Source organism: Phyllobates terribilis, unplaced genomic scaffold (genome assembly GCF_046119375.1).
Source record: "Phyllobates terribilis strain yellow unplaced genomic scaffold, ASM4611937v1 Scaffold_40__1_contigs__length_11209783, whole genome shotgun sequence".
Lineage (NCBI taxonomy): Eukaryota > Metazoa > Chordata > Amphibia > Anura > Dendrobatidae > Phyllobates > Phyllobates terribilis.
In genome coordinates this window covers 8,222,859-8,245,136 of record NW_027362800.1, presented here as the reverse complement: position 1 = coordinate 8,245,136, position 22,278 = coordinate 8,222,859, and the positions used below count along the sequence as shown (strand labels likewise).

At 45.1% G+C, this 22,278-nt stretch overlaps 17 non-coding genes across 17 annotated transcripts; all 17 read left to right on the top strand.

The window, feature by feature from the left end:
* Window positions 1–542: 542 nt before the first annotated feature.
* On the top strand, window positions 543–733 carry LOC141189551 (U2 spliceosomal RNA). The gene has a single exon (XR_012263605.1). It is a non-coding gene; the product is annotated as a U2 spliceosomal RNA (small nuclear RNA).
* A 1,122-nt stretch (window positions 734–1,855) lies between these two features.
* On the top strand, window positions 1,856–2,046 carry LOC141189550 (U2 spliceosomal RNA). The gene has a single exon (XR_012263604.1). It is a non-coding gene; the product is annotated as a U2 spliceosomal RNA (small nuclear RNA).
* Window positions 2,047–3,170: 1,124 nt separating this feature from the next.
* LOC141189549 (U2 spliceosomal RNA) lies at window positions 3,171–3,361 on the top strand. The gene has a single exon (XR_012263603.1). It is a non-coding gene; the product is annotated as a U2 spliceosomal RNA (small nuclear RNA).
* A 1,118-nt stretch (window positions 3,362–4,479) lies between these two features.
* LOC141189548 (U2 spliceosomal RNA) lies at window positions 4,480–4,670 on the top strand. Its single transcript, XR_012263602.1, has one exon. It is a non-coding gene; the product is annotated as a U2 spliceosomal RNA (small nuclear RNA).
* Window positions 4,671–5,790: 1,120 nt separating this feature from the next.
* Window positions 5,791–5,981, top strand: LOC141184521 (U2 spliceosomal RNA). Its single transcript, XR_012259268.1, has one exon. It is a non-coding gene; the product is annotated as a U2 spliceosomal RNA (small nuclear RNA).
* A 1,123-nt stretch (window positions 5,982–7,104) lies between these two features.
* LOC141189547 (U2 spliceosomal RNA) lies at window positions 7,105–7,295 on the top strand. Its single transcript, XR_012263601.1, has one exon. It is a non-coding gene; the product is annotated as a U2 spliceosomal RNA (small nuclear RNA).
* A 1,125-nt stretch (window positions 7,296–8,420) lies between these two features.
* On the top strand, window positions 8,421–8,611 carry LOC141189546 (U2 spliceosomal RNA). Its single transcript, XR_012263600.1, has one exon. It is a non-coding gene; the product is annotated as a U2 spliceosomal RNA (small nuclear RNA).
* Window positions 8,612–9,731: 1,120 nt separating this feature from the next.
* Window positions 9,732–9,922, top strand: LOC141189544 (U2 spliceosomal RNA). The gene has a single exon (XR_012263598.1). It is a non-coding gene; the product is annotated as a U2 spliceosomal RNA (small nuclear RNA).
* A 1,125-nt stretch (window positions 9,923–11,047) lies between these two features.
* On the top strand, window positions 11,048–11,238 carry LOC141189543 (U2 spliceosomal RNA). The gene has a single exon (XR_012263597.1). It is a non-coding gene; the product is annotated as a U2 spliceosomal RNA (small nuclear RNA).
* Window positions 11,239–12,358: 1,120 nt separating this feature from the next.
* Window positions 12,359–12,549, top strand: LOC141189542 (U2 spliceosomal RNA). The gene has a single exon (XR_012263596.1). It is a non-coding gene; the product is annotated as a U2 spliceosomal RNA (small nuclear RNA).
* A 1,118-nt stretch (window positions 12,550–13,667) lies between these two features.
* Window positions 13,668–13,858, top strand: LOC141189540 (U2 spliceosomal RNA). Its single transcript, XR_012263595.1, has one exon. It is a non-coding gene; the product is annotated as a U2 spliceosomal RNA (small nuclear RNA).
* Window positions 13,859–14,977: 1,119 nt separating this feature from the next.
* LOC141189539 (U2 spliceosomal RNA) lies at window positions 14,978–15,168 on the top strand. The gene has a single exon (XR_012263594.1). It is a non-coding gene; the product is annotated as a U2 spliceosomal RNA (small nuclear RNA).
* A 1,122-nt stretch (window positions 15,169–16,290) lies between these two features.
* LOC141185488 (U2 spliceosomal RNA) lies at window positions 16,291–16,481 on the top strand. The gene has a single exon (XR_012260146.1). It is a non-coding gene; the product is annotated as a U2 spliceosomal RNA (small nuclear RNA).
* A 1,122-nt stretch (window positions 16,482–17,603) lies between these two features.
* Window positions 17,604–17,794, top strand: LOC141189538 (U2 spliceosomal RNA). Its single transcript, XR_012263593.1, has one exon. It is a non-coding gene; the product is annotated as a U2 spliceosomal RNA (small nuclear RNA).
* A 1,116-nt stretch (window positions 17,795–18,910) lies between these two features.
* LOC141189537 (U2 spliceosomal RNA) lies at window positions 18,911–19,101 on the top strand. Its single transcript, XR_012263592.1, has one exon. It is a non-coding gene; the product is annotated as a U2 spliceosomal RNA (small nuclear RNA).
* A 1,119-nt stretch (window positions 19,102–20,220) lies between these two features.
* On the top strand, window positions 20,221–20,411 carry LOC141189536 (U2 spliceosomal RNA). The gene has a single exon (XR_012263591.1). It is a non-coding gene; the product is annotated as a U2 spliceosomal RNA (small nuclear RNA).
* A 1,122-nt stretch (window positions 20,412–21,533) lies between these two features.
* LOC141185487 (U2 spliceosomal RNA) lies at window positions 21,534–21,724 on the top strand. The gene has a single exon (XR_012260145.1). It is a non-coding gene; the product is annotated as a U2 spliceosomal RNA (small nuclear RNA).
* The last annotated feature ends 554 nt before the right edge of the window (window positions 21,725–22,278 follow it).

Genomic DNA, 22,278 nt, shown 5'->3' with positions numbered 1-22,278 from the left:
TTGATTAGTCTGTGGCATTCTTTTAAACTGTTGCTTATGGCGGTCTCTGTGAGCTTCTCAGTGACATTCAGCCATCCAGGTATCCCGCCTGCAGTAGACGGAATGTGGCAATGGAACGCTGGCTGCGCGTGTCATAATAGGCTCTGAGCCTTTATATACCTGCGCACAGCAGCAGCCACCTTCAGTCTGCTGCTGGACAGCCAGCAGCAGCAGCAGCAGGAGAGGTAATTAATCAGCAACCCTCCTGCTAAGGGTAGACAGCTGCTCGTTCCACCCCCACCCGCCTTAATTGGTTCTCCTCCCTTCCAACGGTGTTGAGGCGGGTGGGAACAGCCGGGGGTTGAGGGTACTGTGCTAAAAGAGGTGGAGTTATGCAGATCTAAAACGCGTGGATTGCAGCAGCAGCAAGCCGAAAAGTGCAGGCATGTGAGGGATCTAGAGGTTGACAGCATGTCTTCTTAACGGGAGTCCAGGTGGCCATCTCCACAAATGGACTTTTCAGAATCCTTGGGTGGCACCGTAGTCGGAAACCAATTCTGGTTATCGCTTCTCGGCCTTTTGGCTAAGATCAAGTGTAGTATCTGTTCTTATCAGTTTAATATCTGATACGTCCCCTATCTGGGGACCATATATTAAATGGATTTTTAGAACAGGGAGATGGAAAAAGAGCTTGCTCTGTCCACTCCACGCATTGACCTGGTATTGCAGTATCTCCAGGACCGGTGCACCCCTTCTTTAATGCAGTTTCTAAAATCAGAAAGAATTGAATTCAATGCTTTTTGTTCATTTTGCTTGTTTGTCGGATTTTGGGATGGACTCTTTGGCTTTGCTTTTCTTCTCCTCATTGGATTTTTCATGTTAAAAGTTGCAGAAGCCAGATGACAAGCTCATTTTGGTTCAACTTCAGCAACTGTGCATTGCATTGCCATGTAATGTAATGTAATGCAATGCTATCTATCTAGCTCTCCCTCTATACTTCCTTTTGGATAAACAGACATATTAGGCAAGCATTTTGGAGCTTTCACCTAAATAACTACAGGTGGTGAGATAAGCTGCACAATATAATTGACCTTTCAGTATATTGTTGCACACACACCATCTATTTAGCAAATGCCCTTGTTATCAACAGCAGCCTTTTAAACTCACCTGAGCTAACAGGTATGTGAGCTGGTTACTCTGCTGCGCTTAAAATTTCTTTTTTGGTTTGCTACAATGCCTTTTCTGAAACGTTGTCTCCCTCTGCTGGAACACTGACTTCTTTCATTTAATGCCTGCAGACTATAAAAGAGAAACCAACCCAAAAAGTTTGGTTGATTAGTCTGTGGCATTCTTTTAAACTGTTGCTTATGGCGGTCTCTGTGAGCTTCTCAGTGACATTCAGCCATCCAGGTATCCCGCCTGCAGTAGACGGAATGTGGCAATGGAACGCTGGCTGCGCGTGTCATAATAGGCTCTGAGCCTTTATATACCTGCGCACAGCAGCAGCCACCTTCAGTCTGCTGCTGGACAGCCAGCAGCAGCAGCAGCAGGAGAGGTAATTAATCAGCAACCCTCCTGCTAAGGGTAGACAGCTGCTCGTTCCACCCCCCCCCCCCGCCTTAATTGGTTCTCCTCCCTTCCAACGGTGTTGAGGCGGGTGGGAACAGCTGGGGGTTGAGGGTACTGTGCTAAAAGAGGTGGAGTTATGCAGATCTAAAACGCGTGGATTGCAGCAGCAGCAAGCCGAAAAGTGCAGGCATGTGAGGGATCTAGAGGTTGACAGCATGTCTTCTTAACGGGAGTCCAGGTGGCCATCTCCACAAATGGACTTTTCAGAATCCTTGGGTGGCACCGTAGTCGGAAACCAATTCTGGTTATCGCTTCTCGGCCTTTTGGCTAAGATCAAGTGTAGTATCTGTTCTTATCAGTTTAATATCTGATACGTCCCCTATCTGGGGACCATATATTAAATGGATTTTTAGAACAGGGAGATGGAAAAAGAGCTTGCTCTGTCCACTCCACGCATTGACCTGGTATTGCAGTATCTCCAGGACCGGTGCACCCCTTCTTTAATGCAGTTTCTAAAATCAGAAAGAATTGAATTCAATGCTTTTTGTTCATTTTGCTTGTTTGTCGGATTTTGGGATGGACTCTTTGGCTTTGCTTTTCTTCTCCTCATTGGATTTTTCATGTTAAAAGTTGCAGAAGCCAGATGACAAGCTCATTTTGGTTCAACTTCAGCAACTGTGCATTGCATTGCCATGTAATGTAATGTAATGCAATGCTATCTATCTAGCTCTCCCTCTATACTTCCTTTTGGATAAACAGACATATTAGGCAAGCATTTTGGAGCTTTCACCTAAATAACTACAGGTGGTGAGATAAGCTGCACAATATAATTGACCTTTCAGTATATTGTTGCACACACACCATCTATTTAGCAAATGCCCTTGTTATCAACAGCAGCCTTTTAAACTCACCTGAGCTAACAGGTATGTGAGCTGGTTACTCTGCTGCGCTTAAAATTTCTTTTTTGGTTTGCTACAATGCCTTTTCTGAAACGTTGTCTCCCTCTGCTGGAACACTGACTTCTTTCATTTAATGCCTGCAGACTATAAAAGAGAAACCAACCCAAAAAGTTTGGTTGATTAGTCTGTGGCATTCTTTTAAACTGCTGCTTATGGCGGTCTCTGTGAGCTTCTCAGTGACATTCAGCCATCCAGGTATCCCGCCTGCAGTAGACGGAATGTGGCAATGGAACGCTGGCTGCGCGTGTCATAATAGGCTCTGAGCCTTTATATACCTGCGCACAGCAGCAGCCACCTTCAGTCTGCTGCTGGACAGCCAGCAGCAGCAGCAGCAGGAGAGGTAATTAATCAGCAACCCTCCTGCTAAGGGTAGACAGCTGCTCGTTCCACCCCCCCCCCCCCCGCCTTAATTGGTTCTCCTCCCTTCCAACGGTGTTGAGGCGGGTGGGAACAGCCGGGGGTTGAGGGTACTGTGCTAAAAGAGGTGGAGTTATGCAGATCTAAAACGCGTGGATTGCAGCAGCAGCAAGCCGAAAAGTGCAGGCATGTGAGGGATCTAGAGGTTGACAGCATGTCTTCTTAACGGGAGTTCAGGTGGCCATCTCCACAAATGGACTTTTCAGAATCCTTGGGTGGCACCGTAGTCGGAAACCAATTCTGGTTATCGCTTCTCGGCCTTTTGGCTAAGATCAAGTGTAGTATCTGTTCTTATCAGTTTAATATCTGATACGTCCCCTATCTGGGGACCATATATTAAATGGATTTTTAGAACAGGGAGATGGAAAAAGAGCTTGCTCTGTCCACTCCACGCATTGACCTGGTATTGCAGTATCTCCAGGACCGGTGCACCCCTTCTTTAATGCAGTTTCTAAAATCAGAAAGAATTGAATTCAATGCTTTTTGTTCATTTTGCTTGTTTGTCGGATTTTGGGATGGACTCTTTGGCTTTGCTTTCTTCTCCTCATTGGATTTTTCATGTTAAAAGTTGCAGAAGCCAGATGACAAGCTCATTTTGGTTCAACTTCAGCAACTGTGCATTGCATTGCCATGTAATGTAATGTAATGCAATGCTATCTATCTAGCTCTCCCTCTATACTTCCTTTTGGATAAACAGACATATTAGGCAAGCATTTTGGAGCTTTCACCTAAATAACTACAGGTGGTGAGATAAGCTGCACAATATAATTGACCTTTCAGTATATTGTTGCACACACACCATCTATTTAGCAAATGCCCTTGTTATCAACAGCAGCCTTTTAAACTCACCTGAGCTAACAGGTATGTGAGCTGGTTACTCTGCTGCGCTTAAAATTTCTTTTTTGGTTTGCTACAATGCCTTTTCTGAAACGTTGTCTCCCTCTGCTGGAACACTGACTTCTTTCATTTAATGCCTGCAGACTATAAAAGAGAAACCAACCCAAAAAGTTTGGTTGATTAGTCTGTGGCATTCTTTTAAACTGTTGCTTATGGCGGTCTCTGTGAGCTTCTCAGTGACATTCAGCCATCCAGGTATCCCGCCTGCAGTAGACGGAATGTGGCAATGGAACGCTGGCTGCGCGTGTCATAATAGGCTCTGAGCCTTTATATACCTGCGCACAGCAGCAGCCACCTTCAGTCTGCTGCTGGACAGCCAGCAGCAGCAGCAGCAGGAGAGGTAATTAATCAGCAACCCTCCTGCTAAGGGTAGACAGCTGCTCGTTCCACCCCCACCCGCCTTAATTGGTTCTCCTCCCTTCCAACGGTGTTGAGGCGGGTGGGAACAGCCGGGGGTTGAGGGTACTGTGCTAAAAGAGGTGGAGTTATGCAGATCTAAAACGCGTGGATTGCAGCAGCAGCAAGCCGAAAAGTGCAGGCATGTGAGGGATCTAGAGGTTGACAGCATGTCTTCTTAACGGGAGTCCAGGTGGCCATCTCCACAAATGGACTTTTCAGAATCCTTGGGTGGCACCGTAGTCGGAAACCAATTCTGGTTATCGCTTCTCGGCCTTTTGGCTAAGATCAAGTGTAGTATCTGTTCTTATCAGTTTAATATCTGATACGTCCCCTATCTGGGGACCATATATTAAATGGATTTTTAGAACAGGGAGATGGAAAAAGAGCTTGCTCTGTCCACTCCACGCATTGACCTGGTATTGCAGTATCTCCAGGACCGGTGCACCCCTTCTTTAATGCAGTTTCTAAAATCAGAAAGAATTGAATTCAATGCTTTTTGTTCATTTTGCTTGTTTGTCGGATTTTGGGATGGACTCTTTGGCTTTGCTTTTCTTCTCCTCATTGGATTTTTCATGTTAAAAGTTGCAGAAGCCAGATGACAAGCTCATTTTGGTTCAACTTCAGCAACTGTGCATTGCATTGCCATGTAATGTAATGTAATGCAATGCTATCTATCTAGCTCTCCCTCTATACTTCCTTTTGGATAAACAGACATATTAGGCAAGCATTTTGGAGCTTTCACCTAAATAACTACAGGTGGTGAGATAAGCTGCACAATATAATTGACCTTTCAGTATATTGTTGCACACACACCATCTATTTAGCAAATGCCCTTGTTATCAACAGCAGCCTTTTAAACTCACCTGAGCTAACAGGTATGTGAGCTGGTTACTCTGCTGCGCTTAAAATTTCTTTTTTGGTTTGCTACAATGCCTTTTCTGAAACGTTGTCTCCCTCTGCTGGAACACTGACTTCTTTCATTTAATGCCTGCAGACTATAAAAGAGAAACCAACCCAAAAAGTTTGGTTGATTAGTCTGTGGCATTCTTTTAAACTGTTGCTTATGGCGGTCTCTGTGAGCTTCTCAGTGACATTCAGCCATCCAGGTATCCCGCCTGCAGTAGACGGAATGTGGCAATGGAACGCTGGCTGCGCGTGTCATAATAGGCTCTGAGCCTTTATATACCTGCGCACAGCAGCAGCCACCTTCAGTCTGCTGCTGGACAGCCAGCAGCAGCAGCAGCAGGAGAGGTAATTAATCAGCAACCCTCCTGCTAAGGGTAGACAGCTGCTCGTTCCACCCCCCCCCCGCCTTAATTGGTTCTCCTCCCTTCCAACGGTGTTGAGGCGGGTGGGAACAGCTGGGGGTTGAGGGTACTGTGCTAAAAGAGGTGGAGTTATGCAGATCTAAAACGCGTGGATTGCAGCAGCAGCAAGCCGAAAAGTGCAGGCATGTGAGGGATCTAGAGGTTGACAGCATGTCTTCTTAACGGGAGTCCAGGTGGCCATCTCCACAAATGGACTTTTCAGAATCCTTGGGTGGCACCGTAGTCGGAAACCAATTCTGGTTATCGCTTCTCGGCCTTTTGGCTAAGATCAAGTGTAGTATCTGTTCTTATCAGTTTAATATCTGATACGTCCCCTATCTGGGGACCATATATTAAATGGATTTTTAGAACAGGGAGATGGAAAAAGAGCTTGCTCTGTACACTCCACGCATTGACCTGGTATTGCAGTATCTCCAGGACCGGTGCACCCCTTCTTTAATGCAGTTTCTAAAATCAGAAAGAATTGAATTCAATGCTTTTTGTTCATTTTGCTTGTTTGTCGGATTTTGGGATGGACTCTTTGGCTTTGCTTTTCTTCTCCTCATTGGATTTTTCATGTTAAAAGTTGCAGAAGCCAGATGACAAGCTCATTTTGGTTCAACTTCAGCAACTGTGCATTGCATTGCCATGTAATGTAATGTAATGCAATGCTATCTATCTAGCTCTCCCTCTATACTTCCTTTTGGATAAACAGACATATTAGGCAAGCATTTTGGAGCTTTCACCTAAATAACTACAGGTGGTGAGATAAGCTGCACAATATAATTGACCTTTCAGTATATTGTTGCACACACACCATCTATTTAGCAAATGCCCTTGTTATCAACAGCAGCCTTTTAAACTCACCTGAGCTAACAGGTATGTGAGCTGGTTACTCTGCTGCGCTTAAAATTTCTTTTTTGGTTTGCTACAATGCCTTTTCTGAAACGTTGTCTCCCTCTGCTGGAACACTGACTTCTTTCATTTAATGCCTGCAGACTATAAAAGAGAAACCAACCCAAAAAGTTTGGTTGATTAGTCTGTGGCATTCTTTTAAACTGTTGCTTATGGCGGTCTCTGTGAGCTTCTCAGTGACATTCAGCCATCCAGGTATCCCGCCTGCAGTAGACGGAATGTGGCAATGGAACGCTGGCTGCGCGTGTCATAATAGGCTCTGAGCCTTTATATACCTGCGCACAGCAGCAGCCACCTTCAGTCTGCTGCTGGACAGCCAGCAGCAGCAGCAGCAGGAGAGGTAATTAATCAGCAACCCTCCTGCTAAGGGTAGACAGCTGCTCGTTCCACCCCCCCCCCCCCGCCTTAATTGGTTCTCCTCCCTTCCAACGGTGTTGAGGCGGGTGGGAACAGCCGGGGGTTGAGGGTACTGTGCTAAAAGAGGTGGAGTTATGCAGATCTAAAACGCGTGGATTGCAGCAGCAGCAAGCCGAAAAGTGCAGGCATGTGAGGGATCTAGAGGTTGACAGCATGTCTTCTTAACGGGAGTCCAGGTGGCCATCTCCACAAATGGACTTTTCAGAATCCTTGGGTGGCACCGTAGTCGGAAACCAATTCTGGTTATCGCTTCTCGGCCTTTTGGCTAAGATCAAGTGTAGTATCTGTTCTTATCAGTTTAATATCTGATACGTCCCCTATCTGGGGACCATATATTAAATGGATTTTTAGAACAGGGAGATGGAAAAAGAGCTTGCTCTGTCCACTCCACGCATTGACCTGGTATTGCAGTATCTCCAGGACCGGTGCACCCCTTCTTTAATGCAGTTTCTAAAATCAGAAAGAATTGAATTCAATGCTTTTTGTTCATTTTGCTTGTTTGTCGGATTTTGGGATGGACTCTTTGGCTTTGCTTTTCTTCTCCTCATTGGATTTTTCATGTTAAAAGTTGCAGAAGCCAGATGACAAGCTCATTTTGGTTCAACTTCAGCAACTGTGCATTGCATTGCCATGTAATGTAATGTAATGCAATGCTATCTATCTAGCTCTCCCTCTATACTTCCTTTTGGAAAAACAGACATATTAGGCAAGCATTTTGGAGCTTTCACCTAAATAACTACAGGTGGTGAGATAAGCTGCACAATATAATTGACCTTTCAGTATATTGTTGCACACACACCATCTATTTAGCAAATGCCCTTGTTATCAACAGCAGCCTTTTAAACTCACCTGAGCTAACAGGTATGTGAGCTGGTTACTCTGCTGCGCTTAAAATTTCTTTTTTGGTTTGCTACAATGCCTTTTCTGAAACGTTGTCTCCCTCTGCTGGAACACTGACTTCTTTCATTTAATGCCTGCAGACTATAAAAGAGAAACCAACCCAAAAAGTTTGGTTGATTAGTCTGTGGCATTCTTTTAAACTGTTGCTTATGGCGGTCTCTGTGAGCTTCTCAGTGACATTCAGCCATCCAGGTATCCCGCCTGCAGTAGACGGAATGTGGCAATGGAACGCTGGCTGCGCGTGTCATAATAGGCTCTGAGCCTTTATATACCTGCGCACAGCAGCAGCCACCTTCAGTCTGCTGCTGGACAGCCAGCAGCAGCAGCAGCAGGAGAGGTAATTAATCAGCAACCCTCCTGCTAAGGGTAGACAGCTGCTCGTTCCACCCCCCCCCCCCGCCTTAATTGGTTCTCCTCCCTTCCAACGGTGTTGAGGCGGGTGGGAACAGCCGGGGGTTGAGGGTACTGTGCTAAAAGAGGTGGAGTTATGCAGATCTAAAACGCGTGGATTGCAGCAGCAGCAAGCCGAAAAGTGCAGGCATGTGAGGGATCTAGAGGTTGACAGCATGTCTTCTTAACGGGAGTCCAGGTGGCCATCATCTCCACAAATGGACTTTTCAGAATCCTTGGGTGGCACCGTAGTCGGAAACCAATTCTGGTTATCGCTTCTCGGCCTTTTGGCTAAGATCAAGTGTAGTATCTGTTCTTATCAGTTTAATATCTGATACGTCCCCTATCTGGGGACCATATATTAAATGGATTTTTAGAACAGGGAGATGGAAAAAGAGCTTGCTCTGTCCACTCCACGCATTGACCTGGTATTGCAGTATCTCCAGGACCGGTGCACCCCTTCTTTAATGCAGTTTCTAAAATCAGAAAGAATTGAATTCAATGCTTTTTGTTCATTTTGCTTGTTTGTCGGATTTTGGGATGGACTCTTTGGCTTTGCTTTTCTTCTCCTCATTGGATTTTTCATGTTAAAAGTTGCAGAAGCCAGATGACAAGCTCATTTTGGTTCAACTTCAGCAACTGTGCATTGCATTGCCATGTAATGTAATGTAATGCAATGCTATCTATCTAGCTCTCCCTCTATACTTCCTTTTGGATAAACAGACATATTAGGCAAGCATTTTGGAGCTTTCACCTAAATAACTACAGGTGGTGAGATAAGCTGCACAATATAATTGACCTTTCAGTATATTGTTGCACACACACCATCTATTTAGCAAATGCCCTTGTTATAAACAGCAGCCTTTTAAACTCACCTGAGCTAACAGGTATGTGAGCTGGTTACTCTGCTGCGCTTAAAATTTCTTTTTTGGTTTGCTACAATGCCTTTTCTGAAACGTTGTCTCCCTCTGCTGGAACACTGACTTCTTTCATTTAATGCCTGCAGACTATAAAAGAGAAACCAACCCAAAAAGTTTGGTTGATTAGTCTGTGGCATTCTTTTAAACTGTTGCTTATGGCGGTCTCTGTGAGCTTCTCAGTGACATTCAGCCATCCAGGTATCCCGCCTGCAGTAGACGGAATGTGGCAATGGAACGCTGGCTGCGCGTGTCATAATAGGCTCTGAGCCTTTATATACCTGCACACAGCAGCAGCCACCTTCAGTCTGCTGCTGGACAGCCAGCAGCAGCAGCAGCAGGAGAGGTAATTAATCAGCAACCCTCCTGCTAAGGGTAGACAGCTGCTCGTTCCACCCCCCCCCCGCCTTAATTAGTTCTCCTCCCTTCCAACGGTGTTGAGGCGGGTGGGAACAGCCGGGGGTTGAGGGTACTGTGCTAAAAGAGGTGGAGTTATGCAGATCTAAAACGCGTGGATTGCAGCAGCAGCAAGCCGAAAAGTGCAGGCATGTGAGGGATCTAGAGGTTGACAGCATGTCTTCTTAACGGGAGTCCAGGTGGCCATCTCCACAAATGGACTTTTCAGAATCCTTGGGTGGCACCGTAGTCGGAAACCAATTCTGGTTATCGCTTCTCGGCCTTTTGGCTAAGATCAAGTGTAGTATCTGTTCTTATCAGTTTAATATCTGATACGTCCCCTATCTGGGGACCATATATTAAATGGATTTTTAGAACAGGGAGATGGAAAAAGAGCTTGCTCTGTCCACTCCACGCATTGACCTGGTATTGCAGTATCTCCAGGACCGGTGCACCCCTTCTTTAATGCAGTTTCTAAAATCAGAAAGAATTGAATTCAATGCTTTTTGTTCATTTTGCTTGTTTGTCGGATTTTGGGATGGACTCTTTGGCTTTGCTTTTCTTCTCCTCATTGGATTTTTCATGTTAAAAGTTGCAGAAGCCAGATGACAAGCTCATTTTGGTTCAACTTCAGCAACTGTGCATTGCATTGCCATGTAATGTAATGTAATGCAATGCTATCTATCTAGCTCTCCCTCTATACTTCCTTTTGGAAAAACAGACATATTAGGCAAGCATTTTGGAGCTTTCACCTAAATAACTACAGGTGGTGAGATAAGCTGCACAATATAATTGACCTTTCAGTATATTGTTGCACACACACCATCTATTTAGCAAATGCCCTTGTTATCAACAGCAGCCTTTTAAACTCACCTGAGCTAACAGGTATGTGAGCTGGTTACTCTGCTGCGCTTAAAATTTCTTTTTTGGTTTGCTACAATGCCTTTTCTGAAACGTTGTCTCCCTCTGCTGGAACACTGACTTCTTTCATTTAATGCCTGCAGACTATAAAAGAGAAACCAACCCAAAAAGTTTGGTTGATTAGTCTGTGGCATTCTTTTAAACTGTTGCTTATGGCGGTCTCTGTGAGCTTCTCAGTGACATTCAGCCATCCAGGTATCCCGCCTGCAGTAGACGGAATGTGGCAATGGAACGCTGGCTGCGCGTGTCATAATAGGCTCTGAGCCTTTATATACCTGCGCACAGCAGCAGCCACCTTCAGTCTGCTGCTGGACAGCCAGCAGCAGCAGCAGCAGGAGAGGTAATTAATCAGCAACCCTCCTGCTAAGGGTAGACAGCTGCTCGTTCCACCCCCCCCCCCCGCCTTAATTGGTTCTCCTCCCTTCCAACGGTGTTGAGGCGGGTGGGAACAGCCGGGGGTTGAGGGTACTGTGCTAAAAGAGGTGGAGTTATGCAGATCTAAAACGCGTGGATTGCAGCAGCAGCAAGCCGAAAAGTGCAGGCATGTGAGGGATCTAGAGGTTGACAGCATGTCTTCTTAACGGGAGTCCAGGTGGCCATCATCTCCACAAATGGACTTTTCAGAATCCTTGGGTGGCACCGTAGTCGGAAACCAATTCTGGTTATCGCTTCTCGGCCTTTTGGCTAAGATCAAGTGTAGTATCTGTTCTTATCAGTTTAATATCTGATACGTCCCCTATCTGGGGACCATATATTAAATGGATTTTTAGAACAGGGAGATGGAAAAAGAGCTTGCTCTGTCCACTCCACGCATTGACCTGGTATTGCAGTATCTCCAGGACCGGTGCACCCCTTCTTTAATGCAGTTTCTAAAATCAGAAAGAATTGAATTCAATGCTTTTTGTTCATTTTGCTTGTTTGTCGGATTTTGGGATGGACTCTTTGGCTTTGCTTTTCTTCTCCTCATTGGATTTTTCATGTTAAAAGTTGCAGAAGCCAGATGACAAGCTCATTTTGGTTCAACTTCAGCAACTGTGCATTGCATTGCCATGTAATGTAATGTAATGCAATGCTATCTATCTAGCTCTCCCTCTATACTTCCTTTTGGATAAACAGACATATTAGGCAAGCATTTTGGAGCTTTCACCTAAATAACTACAGGTGGTGAGATAAGCTGCACAATATAATTGACCTTTCAGTATATTGTTGCACACACACCATCTATTTAGCAAATGCCCTTGTTATCAACAGCAGCCTTTTAAACTCACCTGAGCTAACAGGTATGTGAGCTGGTTACTCTGCTGCGCTTAAAATTTCTTTTTTGGTTTGCTACAATGCCTTTTCTGAAACGTTGTCTCCCTCTGCTGGAACACTGACTTCTTTCATTTAATGCCTGCAGACTATAAAAGAGAAACCAACCCAAAAAGTTTGGTTGATTAGTCTGTGGCATTCTTTTAAACTGTTGCTTATGGCGGTCTCTGTGAGCTTCTCAGTGACATTCAGCCATCCAGGTATCCCGCCTGCAGTAGACGGAATGTGGCAATGGAACGCTGGCTGCGCGTGTCATAATAGGCTCTGAGCCTTTATATACCTGCACACAGCAGCAGCCACCTTCAGTCTGCTGCTGGACAGCCAGCAGCAGCAGCAGCAGGAGAGGTAATTAATCAGCAACCCTCCTGCTAAGGGTAGACAGCTGCTCGTTCCACCCCCCCCCCGCCTTAATTGGTTCTCCTCCCTTCCAACGGTGTTGAGGCGGGTGGGAACAGCCGGGGGTTGAGGGTACTGTGCTAAAAGAGGTGGAGTTATGCAGATCTAAAACGCGTGGATTGCAGCAGCAGCAAGCCGAAAAGTGCAGGCATGTGAGGGATCTAGAGGTTGACAGCATGTCTTCTTAACGGGAGTCCAGGTGGCCATCTCCACAAATGGACTTTTCAGAATCCTTGGGTGGCACCGTAGTCGGAAACCAATTCTGGTTATCGCTTCTCGGCCTTTTGGCTAAGATCAAGTGTAGTATCTGTTCTTATCAGTTTAATATCTGATACGTCCCCTATCTGGGGACCATATATTAAATGGATTTTTAGAACAGGGAGATGGAAAAAGAGCTTGCTCTGTCCACTCCACGCATTGACCTGGTATTGCAGTATCTCCAGGACCGGTGCACCCCTTCTTTAATGCAGTTTCTAAAATCAGAAAGAATTGAATTCAATGCTTTTTGTTCATTTTGCTTGTTTGTCGGATTTTGGGATGGACTCTTTGGCTTTGCTTTTCTTCTCCTCATTGGATTTTTCATGTTAAAAGTTGCAGAAGCCAGATGACAAGCTCATTTTGGTTCAACTTCAGCAACTGTGCATTGCATTGCCATGTAATGTAATGTAATGCAATGCTATCTATCTAGCTCTCCCTCTATACTTCCTTTTGGATAAACAGACATATTAGGCAAGCATTTTGGAGCTTTCACCTAAATAACTACAGGTGGTGAGATAAGCTGCACAATATAATTGACCTTTCAGTATATTGTTGCACACACACCATCTATTTAGCAAATGCCCTTGTTATCAACAGCAGCCTTTTAAACTCACCTGAGCTAACAGGTATGTGAGCTGGTTACTCTGCTGCGCTTAAAATTTCTTTTTTGGTTTGCTACAATGCCTTTTCTGAAACGTTGTCTCCCTCTGCTGGAACACTGACTTCTTTCATTTAATGCCTGCAGACTATAAAAGAGAAACCAACCCAAAAAGTTTGGTTGATTAGTCTGTGGCATTCTTTTAAACTGTTGCTTATGGCGGTCTCTGTGAGCTTCTCAGTGACATTCAGCCATCCAGGTATCCCGCCTGCAGTAGACGGAATGTGGCAATGGAACGCTGGCTGCGCGTGTCATAATAGGCTCTGAGCCTTTATATACCTGCGCACAGCAGCAGCCACCTTCAGTCTGCTGCTGGACAGCCAGCAGCAGCAGCAGCAGGAGAGGTAATTAATCAGCAACCCTCCTGCTAAGGGTAGACAGCTGCTCGTTCCACCCCCCCCGCCTTAATTGGTTCTCCTCCCTTCCAACGGTGTTGAGGCGGGTGGGAACAGCCGGGGGTTGAGGGTACTGTGCTAAAAGAGGTGGAGTTATGCAGATCTAAAACGCGTGGATTGCAGCAGCAGCAAGCCGAAAAGTGCAAGCATGTGAGGGATCTAGAGGTTGACAGCATGTCTTCTTAACGGGAGTCCAGGTGGCCATCTCCACAAATGGACTTTTCAGAATCCTTGGGTTGCACCGTAGTCGGAAACCAATTCTGGTTATCGCTTCTCGGCCTTTTGGCTAAGATCAAGTGTAGTATCTGTTCTTATCAGTTTAATATCTGATACGTCCCCTATCTGGGGACCATATATTAAATGGATTTTTAGAACAGGGAGATGGAAAAAGAGCTTGCTCTGTCCACTCCACGCATTGACCTGGTATTGCAGTATCTCCAGGACCGGTGCACCCCTTCTTTAATGCAGTTTCTAAAATCAGAAAGAATTGAATTCAATGCTTTTTGTTCATTTTGCTTGTTTGTCGGATTTTGGGATGGACTCTTTGGCTTTGCTTTTCTTCTCCTCATTGGATTTTTCATGTTAAAAGTTGCAGAAGCCAGATGACAAGCTCATTTTGGTTCAACTTCAGCAACTGTGCATTGCATTGCCATGTAATGTAATGTAATGCAATGCTATCTATCTAGCTCTCCCTCTATACTTCCTTTTGGATAAACAGACATATTAGGCAAGCATTTTGGAGCTTTCACCTAAATAACTACAGGTGGTGAGATAAGCTGCACAATATAATTGACCTTTCAGTATATTGTTGCACACACACCATCTATTTAGCAAATGCCCTTGTTATCAACAGCAGCCTTTTAAACTCACCTGAGCTAACAGGTATGTGAGCTGGTTACTCTGCTGCGCTTAAAATTTCTTTTTTGGTTTGCTACAATGCCTTTTCTGAAACGTTGTCTCCCTCTGCTGGAACACTGACTTCTTTCATTTAATGCCTGCAGACTATAAAAGAGAAACCAACCCAAAAAGTTTGGTTGATTAGTCTGTGGCATTCTTTTAAACTGTTGTTTATGGCGGTCTCTGTGAGCTTCTCAGTGACATTCAGCCATCCAGGTATCCCGCCTGCAGTAGACGGAATGTGGCAATGGAACGCTGGCTGCGCGTGTCATAATAGGCTCTGAGCCTTTATATACCTGCGCACAGCAGCAGCCACCTTCAGTCTGCTGCTGGACAGCCAGCAGCAGCAGCAGCAGGAGAGGTAATTAATCAGCAACCCTCCTGCTAAGGGTAGACAGCTGCTCGTTCCACCCCCCCCCGCCTTAATTGGTTCTCCTCCCTTCCAACGGTGTTGAGGCGGGTGGGAACAGCCGGGGGTTGAGGGTACTGTGCTAAAAGAGGTGGAGTTATGCAGATCTAAAACGCGTGGATTGCAGCAGCAGCAAGCCGAAAAGTGCAGGCATGTGAGGGATCTAGAGGTTGACAGCATGTCTTCTTAACGGGAGTCCAGGTGGCCATCTCCACAAATGGACTTTTCAGAATCCTTGGGTGGCACCGTAGTCGGAAACCAATTCTGGTTATCGCTTCTCGGCCTTTTGGCTAAGATCAAGTGTAGTATCTGTTCTTATCAGTTTAATATCTGATACGTCCCCTATCTGGGGACCATATATTAAATGGATTTTTAGAACAGGGAGATGGAAAAAGAGCTTGCTCTGTCCACTCCACGCATTGACCTGGTATTGCAGTATCTCCAGGACCGGTGCACCCCTTCTTTAATGCAGTTTCTAAAATCAGAAAGAATTGAATTCAATGCTTTTTGTTCATTTTGCTTGTTTGTCGGATTTTGGGATGGACTCTTTGGCTTTGCTTTTCTTCTCCTCATTGGATTTTTCATGTTAAAAGTTGCAGAAGCCAGATGACAAGCTCATTTTGGTTCAACTTCAGCAACTGTGCATTGCATTGCCATGTAATGTAATGTAATGCAATGCTATCTATCTAGCTCTCCCTCTATACTTCCTTTTGGATAAACAGACATATTAGGCAAGCATTTTGGAGCTTTCACCTAAATAACTACAGGTGGTGAGATAAGCTGCACAATATAATTGACCTTTCAGTATATTGTTGCACACACACCATCTATTTAGCAAATGCCCTTGTTATCAACAGCAGACTTTTAAACTCACCTGAGCTAACAGGTATGTGAGCTGGTTACTCTGCTGCGCTTAAAATTTCTTTTTTGGTTTGCTACAATGCCTTTTCTGAAACGTTGTCTCCCTCTGCTGGAACACTGACTTCTTTCATTTAATGCCTGCAGACTATAAAAGAGAAACCAACCCAAAAAGTTTGGTTGATTAGTCTGTGGCATTCTTTTAAACTGTTGCTTATGGCGGTCTCTGTGAGCTTCTCAGTGACATTCAGCCATCCAGGTATCCCGCCTGCAGTAGACGGAATGTGGCAATGGAACGCTGGCTGCGCGTGTCATAATAGGCTCTGAGCCTTTATATACCTGCGCACAGCAGCAGCCACCTTCAGTCTGCTGCTGGACAGCCAGCAGCAGCAGCAGCAGGAGAGGTAATTAATCAGCAACCCTCCTGCTAAGGGTAGACAGCTGCTCGTTCCACCCCCCCCCCCCGCCTTAATTGGTTCTCCTCCCTTCCAACGGTGTTGAGGCGGGTGGGAACAGCCGGGGGTTGAGGGTACTGTGCTAAAAGAGGTGGAGTTATGCAGATCTAAAACGCGTGGATTGCAGCAGCAGCAAGCCGAAAAGTGCAGGCATGTGAGGGATCTAGAGGTTGACAGCATGTCTTCTTAACGGGAGTCCAGGTGGCCATCTCCACAAATGGACTTTTCAGAATCCTTGGGTGGCACCGTAGTCGGAAACCAATTCTGGTTATCGCTTCTCGGCCTTTTGGCTAAGATCAAGTGTAGTATCTGTTCTTATCAGTTTAATATCTGATACGTCCCCTATCTGGGGACCATATATTAAATGGATTTTTAGAACAGGGAGATGGAAAAAGAGCTTGCTCTGTCCACTCCACGCATTGACCTGGTATTGCAGTATCTCCAGGACCGGGACACCCCTTCTTTAATGCAGTTTCTAAAATCAGAAAGAATTGAATTCAATGCTTTTTGTTCATTTTGCTTGTTTGTCGGATTTTGGGATGGACTCTTTGGCTTTGCTTTTCTTCTCCTCATTGGATTTTTCATGTTAAAAGTTGCAGAAGCCAGATGACAAGCTCATTTTGGTTCAACTTCAGCAACTGTGCATTGCATTGCCATGTAATGTAATGTAATGCAATGCTATCTATCTAGCTCTCCCTCTATACTTCCTTTTGGATAAACAGACATATTAGGCAAGCATTTTGGAGCTTTCACCTAAATAACTACAGGTGGTGAGATAAGCTGCACAATATAATTGACCTTTCAGTATATTGTTGCACACACACCATCTATTTAGCAAATGCCCTTGTTATCAACAGCAGCCTTTTAAACTCACCTGAGCTAACAGGTATGTGAGCTGGTTACTCTGCTGCGCTTAAAATTTCTTTTTTGGTTTGCTACAATGCCTTTTCTGAAACGTTGTCTCCCTCTGCTGGAACACTGACTTCTTTCATTTAATGCCTGCAGACTATAAAAGAGAAACCAACCCAAAAAGTTTGGTTGATTAGTCTGTGGCATTCTTTTAAACTGTTGCTTATGGCGGTCTCTGTGAGCTTCTCAGTGACATTCAGCCATCCAGGTATCCCGCCTGCAGTAGGCGGAATGTGGCAATGGAACGCTGGCTGCGCGTGTCATAATAGGCTCTGAGCCTTTATATACCTGCGCACAGCAGCAGCCACCTTCAGTCTGCTGCTGGACAGCCAGCAGCAGCAGCAGCAGGAGAGGTAATTAATCAGCAACCCTCCTGCTAAGGGTAGACAGCTGCTCGTTCCACCCCCCCCCCCCGCCTTAATTGGTTCTCCTCCCTTCCAACGGTGTTGAGGCGGGTGGGAACAGCCGGGGGTTGAGGGTACTGTGCTAAAAGAGGTGGAGTTATGCAGATCTAAAACGCGTGGATTGCAGCAGCAGCAAGCCGAAAAGTGCAGGCATGTGAGGGATCTAGAGGTTGACAGCATGTCTTCTTAACGGGAGTCCAGGTGGCCATCTCCACAAATGGACTTTTCAGAATCCTTGGGTGGCACCGTAGTCGGAAACCAATTCTGGTTATCGCTTCTCGGCCTTTTGGCTAAGATCAAGTGTAGTATCTGTTCTTATCAGTTTAATATCTGATACGTCCCCTATCTGGGGACCATATATTAAATGGATTTTTAGAACAGGGAGATGGAAAAAGAGCTTGCTCTGTCCACTCCACGCATTGACCTGGTATTGCAGTATCTCCAGGACCGGTGCACCCCTTCTTTAATGCAGTTTCTAAAATCAGAAAGAATTGAATTCAATGCTTTTTGTTCATTTTGCTTGTTTGTCGGATTTTGGGATGGACTCTTTGGCTTTGCTTTTCTTCTCCTCATTGGATTTTTCATGTTAAAAGTTGCAGAAGCCAGATGACAAGCTCATTTTGGTTCAACTTCAGCAACTGTGCATTGCATTGCCATGTAATGTAATGTAATGCAATGCTATCTATCTAGCTCTCCCTCTATACTTCCTTTTGGATAAACAGACATATTAGGCAAGCATTTTGGAGCTTTCACCAAAATAACTACAGGTGGTGAGATAAGCTGCACAATATAATTGACCTTTCAGTATATTGTTGCACACACACCATCTATTTAGCAAATGCCCTTGTTATCAACAGCAGCCTTTTAAACTCACCTGAGCTAACAGGTATGTGAGCTGGTTACTCTGCTGCGCTTAAAATTTCTTTTTTGGTTTGCTACAATGCCTTTTCTGAAACGTTGTCTCCCTCTGCTGGAACACTGACTTCTTTCATTTAATGCCTGCAGACTATAAAAGAGAAACCAACCCAAAAAGTTTGGTTGATTAGTCTGTGGCATTCTTTTAAACTGTTGCTTATGGCGGTCTCTGTGAGCTTCTCAGTGACATTCAGCCATCCAGGTATCCCGCCTGCAGTAGACGGAATGTGGCAATGGAACGCTGGCTGCGCGTGTCATAATAGGCTCTGAGCCTTTATATACCTGCGCACAGCAGCAGCCACCTTCAGTCTGCTGCTGGACAGCCAGCAGCAGCAGCAGGAGAGGTAATTAATCAGCAACCCTCCTGCTAAGGGTAGACAGCTGCTCGTTCCACCCCCCCCCGCCTTAATTGGTTCTCCTCCCTTCCAACGGTGTTGAGGCGGGTGGGAACAGCCGGGGGTTGAGGGTACTGTGCTAAAAGAGGTGGAGTTATGCAGATCTAAAACGCGTGGATTGCAGCAGCAGCAAGCCGAAAAGTGCAGGCATGTGAGGGATCTAGAGGTTGACAGCATGTCTTCTTAACGGGAGTCCAGGTGGCCATCTCCACAAATGGACTTTTCAGAATCCTTGGGTGGCACCGTAGTCGGAAACCAATTCTGGTTATCGCTTCTCGGCCTTTTGGCTAAGATCAAGTGTAGTATCTGTTCTTATCAGTTTAATATCTGATACGTCCCCTATCTGGGGACCATATATTAAATGGATTTTTAGAACAGGGAGATGGAAAAAGAGCTTGCTCTGTCCACTCCACGCATTGACCTGGTATTGCAGTATCTCCAGGACCGGTGCACCCCTTCTTTAATGCAGTTTCTAAAATCAGAAAGAATTGAATTCAATGCTTTTTGTTCATTTTGCTTGTTTGTCGGATTTTGGGATGGACTCTTTGGCTTTGCTTTTCTTCTCCTCATTGGATTTTTCATGTTAAAAGTTGCAGAAGCCAGATGACAAGCTCATTTTGGTTCAACTTCAGCAACTGTGCATTGCATTGCCATGTAATGTAATGTAATGCAATGCTATCTATCTAGCTCTCCCTCTATACTTCCTTTTGGATAAACAGACATATTAGGCAAGCATTTTGGAGCTTTCACCTAAATAACTACAGGTGGTGAGATAAGCTGCACAATATAATTGACCTTTCAGTATATTGTTGCACACACACCATCTATTTAGCAAATGCCCTTGTTATCAACAGCAGACTTTTAAACTCACCTGAGCTAACAGGTATGTGAGCTGGTTACTCTGCTGCGCTTAAAATTTCTTTTTTGGTTTGCTACAATGCCTTTTCTGAAACGTTGTCTCCCTCTGCTGGAACACTGACTTCTTTCATTTAATGCCTGCAGACTATAAAAGAGAAACCAACCCAAAAAGTTTGGTTGATTAGTCTGTGGCATTCTTTTAAACTGTTGCTTATGGCGGTCTCTGTGAGCTTCTCAGTGACATTCAGCCATCCAGGTATCCCGCCTGCAGTAGACGGAATGTGGCAATGGAACGCTGGCTGCGCGTGTCATAATAGGCTCTGAGCCTTTATATACCTGCGCACAGCAGCAGCCACCTTCAGTCTGCTGCTGGACAGCCAGCAGCAGCAGCAGCAGGAGAGGTAATTAATCAGCAACCCTCCTGCTAAGGGTAGACAGCTGCTCGTTCCACCCCCCCCCGCCTTAATTGGTTCTCCTCCCTTCCAACGGTGTTGAGGCGGGTGGGAACAGCCGGGGGTTGAGGGTACTGTGCTAAAAGAGGTGGAGTTATGCAGATCTAAAACGCGTGGATTGCAGAAGCAGCAAGCCGAAAAGTGCAGGCATGTGAGGGATCTAGAGGTTGACAGCATGTCTTCTTAACGGGAGTCCAGGTGGCCATCTCCACAAATGGACTTTTCAGAATCCTTGGGTGGCACCGTAGTCGGAAACCAATTCTGGTTATCGCTTCTCGGCCTTTTGGCTAAGATCAAGTGTAGTATCTGTTCTTATCAGTTTAATATCTGATACGTCCCCTATCTGGGGACCATATATTAAATGGATTTTTAGAACAGGGAGATGGAAAAAGAGCTTGCTCTGTCCACTCCACGCATTGACCTGGTATTGCAGTATCTCCAGGACCGGTGCACCCCTTCTTTAATGCAGTTTCTAAAATCAGAAAGAATTGAATTCAATGCTTTTTGTTCATTTTGCTTGTTTGTCGGATTTTGGGATGGACTCTTTGGCTTTGCTTTTCTTCTCCTCATTGGATTTTTCATGTTAAAAGTTGCAGAAGCCAGATGACAAGCTCATTTTGGTTCAACTTCAGCAACTGTGCATTGCATTGCCATGTAATGTAATGTAATGCAATGCTATCTATCTAGCTCTCCCTCTATACTTCCTTTTGGATAAACAGACATATTAGGCAAGCATTTTGGAGCTTTCACCTAAATAACTACAGGTGGTGAGATAAGCTGCACAATATAATTGACCTTTCAGTATATTGTTGCACACACACCATCTATTTAGCAAATGCCCTTGTTATCAACAGCAGACTTTTAAACTCACCTGAGCTAACAGGTATGTGAGCTGGTTACTCTGCTGCGCTTAAAATTTCTTTTTTGGTTTGCTACAATGCCTTTTCTGAAACGTTGTCTCCCTCTGCTGGAACACTGACTTCTTTCATTTAATGCCTGCAGACTATAAAAGAGAAACCAACCCAAAAAGTTTGGTTGATTAGTCTGTGGCATTCTTTTAAACTGTTGCTTATGGCGGTCTCTGTGAGCTTCTCAGTGACATTCAGCCATCCAGGTATCCCGCCTGCAGTAGACGGAATGTGGCAATGGAACGCTGGCTGCGCGTGTCATAATAGGCTCTGAGCCTTTATATACCTGCGCACAGCAGCAGCCACCTTCAGTCTGCTGCTGGACAGCCAGCAGCAGCAGCAGCAGGAGAGGTAATTAATCAGCAACCCTCCTGCTAAGGGTAGACAGCTGCTCGTTCCACCCCCCCCCCCCGCCTTAATTGGTTCTCCTCCCTTCCAACGGTGTTGAGGCGGGTGGGAACAGCCGGGGGTTGAGGGTACTGTGCTAAAAGAGGTGGAGTTATGCAGATCTAAAACGCGTGGATTGCAGCAGCAGCAAGCCGAAAAGTGCAGGCATGTGAGGGATCTAGAGGTTGACAGCATGTCTTCTTAACGGGAGTCCAGGTGGCCATCTCCACAAATGGACTTTTCAGAATCCTTGGGTGGCACCGTAGTCGGAAACCAATTCTGGTTATCGCTTCTCGGCCTTTTGGCTAAGATCAAGTGTAGTATCTGTTCTTATCAGTTTAATATCTGATACGTCCCCTATCTGGGGACCATATATTAAATGGATTTTTAGAACAGGGAGATGGAAAAAGAGCTTGCTCTGTCCACTCCACGCATTGACCTGGTATTGCAGTATCTCCAGGACCGGGACACCCCTTCTTTAATGCAGTTTCTAAAATCAGAAAGAATTGAATTCAATGCTTTTTGTTCATTTTGCTTGTTTGTCGGATTTTGGGATGGACTCTTTGGCTTTGCTTTTCTTCTCCTCATTGGATTTTTCATGTTAAAAGTTGCAGAAGCCAGATGACAAGCTCATTTTGGTTCAACTTCAGCAACTGTGCATTGCATTGCCATGTAATGTAATGTAATGCAATGCTATCTATCTAGCTCTCCCTCTATACTTCCTTTTGGATAAACAGACATATTAGGCAAGCATTTTGGAGCTTTCACCTAAATAACTACAGGTGGTGAGATAAGCTGCACAATATAATTGACCTTTCAGTATATTGTTGCACACACACCATCTATTTAGCAAATGCCCTTGTTATCAACAGCAGCCTTTTAAACCCACCTGAGCTAACAGGTATGTGAGCTGGTTACTCTGCTGCGCTTAAAATTTCTTTTTTGGTTTGCTACAATGCCTTTTCTGAAACGTTGTCTCCCTCTGCTGGAACACTGACTTCTTTCATTTAATGCCTGCAGACTATAAAAG